The sequence below is a fragment of the Nilaparvata lugens genome, chromosome 7 (assembly GCF_014356525.2).
Source record: "Nilaparvata lugens isolate BPH chromosome 7, ASM1435652v1, whole genome shotgun sequence".
Classification (NCBI taxonomy): Eukaryota; Metazoa; Arthropoda; class Insecta; order Hemiptera; family Delphacidae; genus Nilaparvata; species Nilaparvata lugens.
In genome coordinates, this window is record NC_052510.1 from 47,923,005 (window position 1) to 47,935,731 (window position 12,727).

The 12,727-nt window shown below is 35.5% G+C and overlaps 1 protein-coding gene across 1 annotated transcript in view; it reads left to right on the forward strand.

The window, feature by feature from the left end:
- The window catches only part of LOC111054315 (syntaxin-binding protein 5-like), a 375,057-nt gene that overhangs the window by 326,812 nt on the left and 35,518 nt on the right, over positions 1–12,727 (forward strand). The window lies entirely within an intron of this gene.

Here is a 12,727-nt window from a genome sequence, read left to right on the forward strand (position 1 = left end):
CTCACGAGAATTGAACCTTAATAGTCTGGAGGAGATCACTCGACTTCTCTGCAAGGCCCTGCTTCTCACAGCGTCGCTTCCATTGTTACTTAATGTAACTCCTCACACCATGTAACAATCTAGAAACACCCCCCCCACACCCAACCATTCTCATTGCAGGGTTAAATAGCTACCTCCATCCCACACCCCCTCGTTTACTGTCTTCTCCAAGCTGGGAAACAATATCAACGCCGGAATTCACTCAACTACTCTCTTCCTCTTTCTAACCCTTCCGCTAGGATTTCTCACTCACTTCTCCTGTTAAACTTGCTACATACATATCGACCTCCTACTCATCTTCTCTATTGGATATAGTCTTCAATTATTAAGTTATCAGGTGATCCTGGAGTTCAGAAAACTCAGTAGATTCAAGTTAGTGTTTTGGTTGATCAAATTCTTCGATATGCGTTGATAATTTCTCTTATCATCGATATAAGGCTATTTTGCAGCTCAGAAAACTCAACCTCAAATTTGTGTTTTTGGTTGACTCATCTCTCAGATTCGCGTTGATGATCCCGCATCCTCTGCTAATCTCCTAAAACCCTTCGATATGCGTTGATAATATTTTGTAACTCTATTAGGATATCTTGTCTCATTAATAATCTTTTGGTGATTTCCTCCAGAAAACTCATATTCAAAATTTTGTTGTTGACTAACTTCTTACATTCGCGTTGATGATCTAGCAACTTCTACTCAACTTCTAATCGTCATCATTTTATCTCTTGAAAGATATCTATAAAGTGAGAGGATTTTGAAATTCAGGTTTTTTGGGGAGACTGGGTTATTGTAAGTGCGTTCATTATCATTTTGCAAACTGCTATCTTTAAATTCCCGATTTAAGTTTCAGTTTTCCTTCATTGGAAAGTTATCTTCCCTAATAAAAACTCATAAGCAGATAATATGGGAGTTTTCTATATCATTCGTGTTATCGGTATAAATACACTTTTCTCGGTAACTCTTCCCTTATTGAACTCCTTGCTTCTCGAATGTGTTTTTTGTTGAGTACACAGATTCAAATAAATTTTGATTCGTTGTTTAAAGATGCCTCCTAATCACAGTATAATAAATTCCATAATAAACTGAATATAATTTCAAATGAATAAATGAATTTATTTCCTCCTCAAATTACAAATTACAAAAGTTCAAATTGGATTGTATAAAGAATCTAATCCTGGTTCGAACTCCCTACTCATTAGACTTTTTCCATGTATTCATTTAAAATAAGAGTCAGTGAAAATTATATGTCGATTATAGTTGGCATTCTTGAAGAATCTGTTGAGATTGACTGTCGGCTGTTGAATATCCCGAATCTTAGTGACTGTAAGTATTAAAAAATACTGTACAGGGTTTGATTCTTGGGTTGCTTGGTATTTCTGTTGAATTAGAGGGTTAGATGATTAATAACGCATTCCAATAAAAGCTTGTTTAATTCTCTCATTTATTCAATAAAAATGTCAAAAGTCATCTATTTTGAAATAAAAACACACATATGTTGTCAAATTCTACACAGTTTTATTTGGTACAGGACCATGGTTTCGTGACCACATTTTCAAGCTGACTGAAATCAAGAAACAAATCTATTTTTCTATCTATGACGAACTGCGAGTTAATAATTTGTTTTTGAACTATCATGACAACACTACAGTCTATTATTAGACATTTTTAGATAGTCTAATAGTTCAAAAACGAATTTCAAAAGGTTATTGAGTGAAAACAATTAAGATTTTTAATCCTTGTATGGGCCGTAGTTGGTAAGCGGGAATGAGTTAGTCTATATCAAGATACCATTTTAAAGCTCAGACCAAATTGCCTACTCTAAGAAGATGCTTCTACAATCAAATATCCATTAAAATATAAATTTTCAAAATAAAGGATCCCACCTAAACGGTTGTGACTTTATCTCTCACCACTCATCAGTATTCGAGAACAAATGTAGAGTACAGCCATTCTTATCAGCTCCCAAGTGATTTCAGGATCGATTAGTCAACTGGGAAAAAGCCATCTTTCAGCGATGTTGTGAGGAGAAGACTTCGCACAGATAGTTTGTCATTGTGCAAGATCACTCTGGGGGAGCGAAATAAATAGACGAAGACGACATTCCGCCGAAATAAGACAGAAGGTAATGGAAGGGCGTTTGAGTAGCCTTTGCCTTCAAGCTTGGAGTGTCGGCCACGTTTGTCATTCATCTTCGCAGACCCACTTTGGACCGATTCTATCTTTGTTACTCTTAATGTTACTGTCTGTTTCTCTCCATTTCTCTCTCTATTTCTATCCTTGTTAGTCATTGTCTCAATCAACGTTTCTATCTGTTTTTCTCTTTGTCACTCTCTACTCAACTTATTCGATTTGCAAACATCGTTCACGCCGCGTTGAATCTGCTTGGCGGTCATTCCGAGATTTGCTGTCAGACTGCCACTGACTAATGACACTTCTAATACAACTCCATTTCCTCTCCTATAAATTCATTTGTATTTCACTGCGCCAGCGGAGTGGAGACGATTTGAAAACAAACACATCTCAATTCTTCCACTACTTTTCTCTAGTCTTATTTTTTCCCCTCTTTGAGTTTTTCTACTTGTCTCACATGTTTAATATTCACTCGAAAACATTGGAGGAAGATGAAGATATCTCAATTCTGCCACCACTTTTATCTATTCCTATTCTCTATCCTTCTACTAGCTCTCCTCCTTGGTTTAATTGTTCATTCCTCATCTTCTTGACGCCCACACTTCATTGTTATTCTCATCTCACGATCATTTTTTGATCCAATATTCGTATTATACAATTGATTTCTATGGAGTTATCTAAAAGCAAATTAGTATTCTACAAAATTCAAATAGAATCATAATAGGATATTGAATATGAAAGCGGAAAAATCATTTTATTTATTCAATCATTCAGAATTATACAACTTACAGAAAAGTACCACAGGCTAACTTACTCCCAAAACGGTTCCAATTCTAATTTATACAACAGTCCAAATATGTAGCTAGAGGTTATGTGTGACACTTCAAAATTCTTTAATGAGAGTTCATTCCATTTAACTCATTTTCTCCCCATTCCACGATCATTTTGATTTATCAATCCTATTCTACAATTGGTTTCCAGGGAGTTATCTGGAAGCAGGTTAGTATTTCACAAAATTCAAATAGAATCATGATAGAATATTGATATAGAAGCGAAAACTTCATCCCGTATTCAAGCATTCAAAAGGCACACACGTGTTCAATGTTGAGCCACGAACTCAAGTTTTATTGTAACCTTTGTCGAACTCTTTCATAAAGTACATTTTGATATTCTCCAATAATACCTATTTTCATCTCCCTTGTCTGGTTGAGGTGGTATAATGACGAACTTGGGAAAGGTCTACATCCATTTCATTCAATTCCAATCCATTTTGAAATGAAATCTCCAGCCTAAATTTTTTTAACAGGAAGTAGCTTGCATCGTAGCTTTCATTATCACTTCGTTTGTATATTTTATATGGTTTTGTTAGAATGTTTTGTACGATTTTCCACAGCTTCTAAAAATCACCATCCAAGCAATAATAATTTAGCTCTGGTAAATCCCTCCTGATTCACCAATCTACTCCCTAAATGTAACACTCTACTAAATTATTTATGTTTGCTTGCCCTCACAAATTTATTAATATACAAAACTGTTGCTAACGTTACTAGCAAAGCAAACGTTCGTTAACTAGACAGTGAAATATAGTATTTGGACAGATCTCAGTCCCCTGAGCAATATTTCATGCATAAATGACACCAGTATTTGAATCCGATTCACTCAATCAATCAAATCAATCAAAACCTCAGAGTAACAATGGTTTGGCGGGCTGGAAATAAATGGGAGGCTGGCAATGAATACAGCCCTACACTACTAAAAGCCCACTAACACGTTGCAATGGTAATACTGTTTCGCGAAATATTCACGCTTGATATGATTAATTGAAAGGTGGCTATTCAAACGGAATGTCTGCCGAGCTATCGAGTGAGAAGGTGGATTATTTGAGGCTGACAAATGAATCAATCCGACCTGTTGCTGTCCTTCTCCCTCCTCTCTCCTCCCTTCCCCTCCCTACTTCTTTCCCCACTTTATTGTCATCTTGCAATCATTCGATTTCACTTGTAGAATTTCGCTTTACGGAACTTTTTTTGTCCATTGATAAAATGTGAAACTATATTTCGAGGTAAGCGTGTTATTAATATTTGATTGAATCTGCACATTGCTCGGTTTGAGAGGATTTTCCTATAAACCATTCTACAACAATTTATTGATAATGGGATTTACTCGTGTTCATCTGTGGTTGGACTCATCTAGTGAAGTGTTTGAAGTGGAACGTTTTTGTCTGTGAATCTTCTGATCATTATGTAACAAATGTACCGTATGCTATGTTAATTAATATTAATATCTGTTTCAAGAATGAAAGACAATTAAATTCAATTGTTATTCGATTATTGAAATACGTACAGCATTTCATCGTCTTTCAATATCATGTGTTTTTGGCAGGAAGGTGAACAACTATAAAATGATCTTCTTCACAACAATCACTCTACTAATATATTTAGAAATTTCTCAATATTAAAAATACGGTACGAGTCTTCACACCTTCGAAACATATTTAGGCCCACATGTTTAGGTCCATTTTAACATGTTGGCCCACATATTTAGGCCCATTTTTATACAACCCACAAGTCAGAATACCACTATCACCGTCTAAAAGTAACAAAAGGTATGTTTAGAAAAATGTAAGTTTTGACTTGATAATCTCACTTTCATTAGCATTGAGAATCCTTAATGAATTTCTCAAAAATAAACACTTACATAACATGGGCTACACCCATTATGCTTCAATATATCAAAGTACGGAAATGGTGATTTATAACAAAATTGTGCAAGAATTTCGCTCTTTGGGCTACAAGCATATGAGTGCACTTGCATCAAGCCAGTTTGCTGGAGTGTAGGAAATTTGTTGAGAACTTGAGAGCACTCTTAAGCCTTTCGGTTGGAGTGTTTTTGACGAGCATATTTCGCAAATAGTGCGCGATTCGTGGTACGACAAATAAAACAAGTCGGGAGTTAGAGAGTGTGAGGAGGACTGAAGGTTGGTGCGCTGCAAAGCGACTCATTTCTTTGGCGCTACAACTTTATTGTCTTCTTGGAATTCACAGCTGCTACATTTATTATAGTGGCGGTCGAGAGAATGGCGAGCAGTACATCACGCGTGCTATGGACCGCGCTTGCGGGTGTGTGCGCGTATGCCAGACGAATATTTGGAAACATGAGGGTTTCCCATGCAAAGCCGAGATAAATTTGCATTGCAGATTGAAAAGTTCGCTCTCCGTGTCTGGTGGACCGGAAATAAAAATATTCTTTCAATGGCTACAACCTCCCCCCCCCACTGCCACTCCCTTATTCTCGGTAATGAAGTTTTGTTTAGCACAGCTGCTGCTATTGCTGCAAAGCCTCAATAAATTGGACAAATCGAGCTCACTCCAATCCATCCGACTACTCACCATGTTAGGCTAGGTCCAGCCAGATAAAGTGGTACAGGTTTTAAATCGCAGATTGATCGATTCGGGAAAGCAATTCTCGTGTAGTTCGGTTCCTATGAATACAAATTTGGTTGCTCTCATGTCGGGCTGAAAGTTTCTGCCACAACGCTTTTCTTGTTTCCCACCTCAGTTTGAGTACGCTCCAGTGAAACGAGTTATCCGTCGATGGATTTCTCTTGCGGTTTATTAAAGTTTTTGAGGTTCGTGGCAGAGTTTAGATTCTACTTCGGAGGTATGGCCCCGGAGTGAAGAACACTTATGTTATCATTGTTGTGTATTCTGTGGCATGGCTGTGCTCACGTGGATAATTCTTGTCGTACGGGGAAACAGTTTACTAGTCAAAATAGAAACCTTGCAAAATACTGAAAACAAGAATAGGCCTATTCGAAATCAAACATACGAAAAAAATTCGGTGTAAATATAACTATAATTTGAAGAATTGAGTGACGTACGATTTATAAAATAATTGAATGAATGATGAATGAGTACGACATAAAGAGGTGCGTACAAACTCATGCTCCACGAATACACACATTACGCATTCTATCAGATGATGTTCAGCTTATTGTTTATTTATTTGTACAACTGTAAGATACTGATATAATAAGCATAGTTCAGTTTGATGGAAAGTGAAAAGCGCGTGTTCGTGACGTGGATAACTGTACGCACCTATAATAATAGCAATTATTATACGCACCTACTTAATGTAAGAAATTCTATAATAATTCCTATCTGTAATCTGTAAAACACATGATATTTCATCCTACTTGTAATGAGATTTGAAATTTTTCAAGAAAACAATAATTAAATGGTACAGATATTTTCGTCATTTTGTAGTATTTCAAAGGACTTCAAAAAACACATAGCATTCAAGTGAGGTTCGTGGGAAATTTAGTTTTCAATATTGGCAAATGCGATATATTGTAAAATCACGTATTCAATTGAACCGTTGAAGTATATTGTAGAATATTTGTCTTACAGAGAGCGACTGAAATGATTCATCAGTGATATACTTCGAAATATAATCATTTTCAAGGCATGAAGCAGAATAATCCTTCCATTCTTCCAAACACTTTAGTAAAGGATGCAAGTAAAATTTCGAATACAGTACTCATTGTTGAATATTTCTGCGCTAATTCTCTGCTCTCTGCCAGTGGAACAGGCTCACGATGCTCTCAAGCTCAACAGGCAGATTGCATGTAGTCGGCTTGGAAGTCATAAAAACGGAAAACTTTATGTGAGAGGTAGTCCATTCCGGTAACAGCCTATGAGAGTGGTTTTGGCCCAAATTATGGCGGCCTTCTCTGTGTGTTGACAACGGAACTCTTCTAAAGTGCGCGCGCATACAAAGCAACATCATTTTGAAATGTTCCACAGCAATCACATCTTCCAACCTTTTACGAAAATGAGTCCTCGCCCTAAGACGAGAGCGAGAGTCCCAAATTTACCTATCTCCATGCAATAATCAACGGAGACCCGGGTAGCAAAGGAAACAGGAGAAATCTTCGTAATGATTATTTCAGGGGGAATAAGAGCTTCTCTACTTCAACACTTTTTAGTCATACAGTACTTATATCAGTTATACTGTATCGTGTATTATACTCATGTTATAATCGGTAGGGTTGATTTTATGATATAAATAATATATGATCTCTTATCTGTATAGGGCTACTTGTAATATAAATAGAAAGAAAAATGAAAATCTCACTACCCTTTTCAAATTATTTCATCACAACATGTTTCACCATTGATGCCATTTTCATGTGATCACTTATTACTGCTACTTATATCACTAAGGGTCTTTTGCACAGTGACAGTTTTAACTAGATTTCATTTTAAACTGGATTAAATCCGTATCAAGTCTCATTTGTTATAATGTGTTTCATTTTGAGTTTAAGCCACCAGCTGATAAAATTCAGTTTAAGCTTTGACTGTGCAAACGGCCCTGAGTGATCACTTGAAAATGGCATCAATGTTGAAACATGTTGTGATAAAATAATTCAAAAAGGGTACTGAGATTTTTATTTTTCTCCCTATTTATAATATGTGATTCATGCATTAATCCCGATACAGCCAGTCTTAGTAGAATCATAGCTAATATAGAGAAAATATAGCATTATGCTATCTTCCTCTATGGTAGAATCAAGTTGAAACTCTGAATTTTTTTATGAATGTCTCTCCATGGATGTATTTTGGAAACTTGTATGTGTATTTGAAAGTAAAAATCATTCTTAGACATTTTGTTCTATTTGTGAACCGGCTACACATTGTTCGTACAATAGAGTAATGAAGGTTTTCAAGTTAAAACTAACATAATTATCTGATCTAAAATCTTGAAGCAGAAGGTTTCTGAATCAAGAAAATGATAGCTCACAGCTTCTTATTAAGTAGCTCTGAGAGTTGAATCAATCAATAGAAATCGATCCAGCTATAATAATATAATCTCAATTCTCTTGAAATTTCTACATTCCTGAATTAGTTTTCTGTCCTCTCGATTCTTGCCAGTCTTGAGTTAATGTAAGCAAAAGAGAATACAACTCCTATGTTCCGTTACATTCTAATTTTCTATGTTTTATCGAATACAAATTGGTTCATTGAAACATACAAGCTGATATTAGTTCCGCAAAACTCTTTCAATTTATAAAAATTACCTCGTTCTTCTGTATGGTTGTGTCACGTTTTCCTAACTTATACTATCGGAACGTTCCGACAACATTGCTCCGGCAACGTAGAAGAATACTCCTTCAATTCTCACGTATTGCATTTCTTTCTAAGCTTAGAGCTCTGAGAAATCATCCACACTATACGAGTGAGTTAACCGGAAGCCTTTGAAACTCCTCTCTTGCTTCCCCTTGTTTCCGCTATGAGCTCGAAAAGAGTTCTAGTTCTCCATTGGGACTGAGAGACAGTTTTGGAGAACTCTAAAATGACTTGAAACAGGAAAACCTTTTCAAGCTCACGTTCAAGTAATTGCGTCGTCGCCAGCTGCAAGAGATAAGCACGCATTCCACTGGGTGCTGCACAAAAATCACTAATTTACTCCTGTTATAGTACATTTATCTCTATTATTTCGTGGATATACGTTCACCCAGACTCTGTCTAGTATAAATTTGATAATAGTTGGGATCTTGAATATCCATTTTCCAAGTATTTCACAGTAGGCCTATTGAAACAAGAGTGGCAAAATTCAAAAAAAAATGCATAATAATTATACACTATCTGTTGATTTTGAAGTATATTATATTCCGTAAGTATGGACGAAAATGAGTGTGGAAAGTCGCGTTGAAGCTAGAGTTGTCAACTGAGTTTTCACAGATTGCGGCAATTTTTCAAAAAGCACAGCATCAGTTTGTTGTCAATTTCTGGAAATTCTCATTTCCAATGTAAATTTTCTTCCCCACTCCGCTATCTAGGCAAAAACTAGAAAACGTATGTTGAGACCAGCAACTTGTTTTCTAGGGAAAAATTGACATTTTTTGTAGAAGAGTATTTGTGAACAAAATTCGGTTGATAACTTTATAATTAATATTAAACGAAAATCCAAAGTAAATACTGTAATTCACTCCGAAAAAATAGTTTTTGAATAGTAGCGCTCATCTAATTTTCATCTAGCTGTTTACCCTGTTGTCAATATTTGCAGTAGCAGAAGTCTTCGGGGTGAATTACAGCATTTACTTTGGATTTTCGTTTAATAATAATTATTAATGCATTAGCATTTGAATAATTGCAACATCTCAGCAATTTCGATCTGTAGTTGATAACTTTGTTGTAAACGTAGCTTTACAGCGGAAATCAGCAAATAAACAAAGCTTCGTGTATCACTTAGCATCGCCCAATATCGAATCACACTTATCTCAAAAACATCATTTTTTAGGTAAGCAGAAAAGTATGTATTTTTTTTATTCATCGGAAATAAACAAATCAAAACATCTAAAACTTGGAAATTAACATTTGAATAATTCAATACTAGGGTATCATTATTCACGCCAGTCCATTTAAAGCTCGATAACAAAGTTAGATGAAACACTATATGATACGTGTTGTTAGTATTCAAGCGACGATAATAATATGATGCTCAGATGAGAAATGTGTATCCAGCATGAATATTCCGGTTATGAGAAATCATTAATTTTCAAATGGGAATACTTCTAGTGTTTTCCCTCCAGATACTAGGAAAAATAACAAAACTTCAACCAACGATATATTATCTTGGTGAGATGGCTTGGTGTTCTGCGTGTTCTACGAAGAATAAAAGAGACAAGATAAGCTGGGTTGTGTGAGAGGATGGGCAAGTGAGTGAGTGAGTGAGTGAGTGAGTGGGTGAGTGAGTGAGTGAGTGACAGTCTGGAGATTAACGGTGTGATGTGCGCACTCTTGTGTACAGAGTAGTATGAAAGTTGGGATAACGCTTTCTTTGAGAACAATGAGACAAGATAGAGAGGGTGAGAACCCGCTCATCCTCACAACAGGTAAGGTAATAACGTATTTTCCCTTGGCATGAATAAATAATAAATAAACTCGGGACAGAAGAGAGCAAGAGTGCGCCTTGACAAGTGAAGCGTGAGAGAGAGCGAAATAGGGACTGCTTATGCCGCCTGGTCAGAAATAAAAGTGCCTGCACCATTGAAGCGACTCGCTCTTTTATTCGGGATTTCACCAGAGAATAGCGTTGCTGAGCTTAGTCGCTGGACGAATAATATTTCTGTGCAACATGCTAATTCCCAACTAGTACAATCAAAAGAAACGACCATTCTTGTTTCTTGGGTTTTCTTCCAAATACATCTTGGGAAGATTCAAACTTCAGCAGGTGGATTTCTGAGCAATTTCTGAGAGCGTTATCATTGGCTGCTAGAAGTAGGAATGAATAATGGAGAAATAAATTCTATACTACTTATCAACTCATAAGAATAGCTAAAGAGCGAATTAAGTTTATTAAATTTTGATAATTGTAATTCATGAATTCATACAATTATTCCAATTCAACATCTATCATCTATCATGTGAATACTTCTAACCTTTTATGTGTACTAAATACTGCATAAAAAACACTTTAAAGTTCTATAATATAAATTGAAATAGGAGACACACGACATAGATAGATTAAAAACACTTAGAAACTTACATTACAATCGGATATTTTCGAGGAGCTGACTCCCTACTTGGTTGAAGAAGAGAACACAGCTCCTCAAAAATCTCCGATTGTAATGTAAGTTTCTAAGTGTTTTTAATCTATCTATGTCATGTGTCCCCTGTTTTAATTAATATTATAAATACTGCATAGATATATTCTGAATATTTCTGAAAACATTAGGAGAAAGGAGACTATATTATGTGTTGAAAAGAATGAGCTGCCTAGGAGTTTCAGAAAAATGTGCTTGTACTTTTGCAGTACTTTAAGCTTCCCCTCCCTGATAAAATATTACAATGACCTACAGTTACTATATGAAGAGTAACTTACTAGAGTCTTTTGATAAAGTATAAAGAGTATTTATATAAATATTCAATAACTCTACTATGACCTAGTGTTAACCACATCTAAGTGTGAAAATGATTATAACTTTCGTGGATATTTAATTTACTTTCAAATGTATATCGACAATAATAAATCATATAACTAAATGCCCAATATTATTCCATCTATATTGAGTTTATTGAGTATTTCATTAACAAATTCAATTAGTTTCATCAACAAAAACACTTTCTGTAGTCTGTAGAGATTCATTATTCAACATAAAGATCATTAATTAAATACTTTGAAATAATAATGTTTAGTTCTGTATAATTTCAATTCTGATAGAATATACAGTATCTCTCATTGTTGTGTTGAATACATGATTGTTATCCAGTCTCTTCAGCTATATTCTTCTCAATTTTGAGTTTTCCTGTTATTACAGCGCAATGATTGGGCAATTTGAATACATTTTTATCGGTACTTGTGTTTCCTGCAACAACCTAAGAGAAATCTCTCAATTCCAATTTCGAGACAGGAGTGTTTTTTCTCGTATACTGATAAGGGGGGAGGGAAGAAGGGGTTCTCTCTTCTACTCGTTGTCAGAGGGTGGTGGTAAGAGGGGGTGAGGGGTTTGGGTTGGAATTTGTTGTGTTCGACTCTTGTCGAAAGGTAAATGGAATTTTCTTATCGCAGTAAATAGATATAAGATTGTGTTTTCCCATTTATAGTTGATCAGCTCGCTGGGACGCTTGAGCGTGATTTCTTCCCATTTCTTCGGAACAATATTGATTCGATTACATACTTCCTCACAATAACACAAGATTTCATCTTCAACTTTTTGCTTCTACGTGATTCGAGTGTTGAGTTATGGCTCAGAAGTTTTTTTAGAGCTCTTAAATGTAATATTGCTGCTTGGAACTCACAATCATCATTGGTTGTCTAAATAAGACAAAGATATAAAGCTATCAAATCAATATCAAATGACTCAAGACCGAATTATACGACACGAGAACTCACACAACTCGCCATATTTGGAATACTTGGGCGTGTCTTGCCTCGGCCAATGGTAGTAGAGCCTAATCTTCATTGGTCAACAGCTTAATGGCCAATCTTGAAGCTTCTCCCATTCTGCTGCTTGATGTTTAAGCAGAGATGAACGAATTTCTGTATATAATATATAGAAAGTATATTTTGTTCCTCTATGGTTCAAGCTTTCAGTTTACTTGAGATTAATAAATTATGGTGTAACAACCGGAATTGTTTCAATAAATTAATGGCTTTGACAACATCAAGACGTTTCCATGAATATTTATGGGACTTCTCATGAATATCTACCACAACATCACCTTCATAACAACACAGAAAGATATCAAACCAATATAAGCATCGTCGAATGTATTCCGTTTGTCTTAATAAGACAATTACATATCGAGATCTCGAAATTAATATACCGTTTCAAATAGAACATTCAAAAATAGAACAGAAAGGATCTCTTCCCACATATTCTTCGAGCAATTCTTTTATTTCACAGGCTTTGCCCATGTGAGGAACCTTCTTCAAGTTTTGTATATTGTATATTGTTTGTACTTTCTAAGAAGAAGAATAAAGATAATTTCAATTTTTAATTCATTTATTCAGTTTCTCAAACAGGTAATATACCTTTAAGCTTTATTCTTTCTTA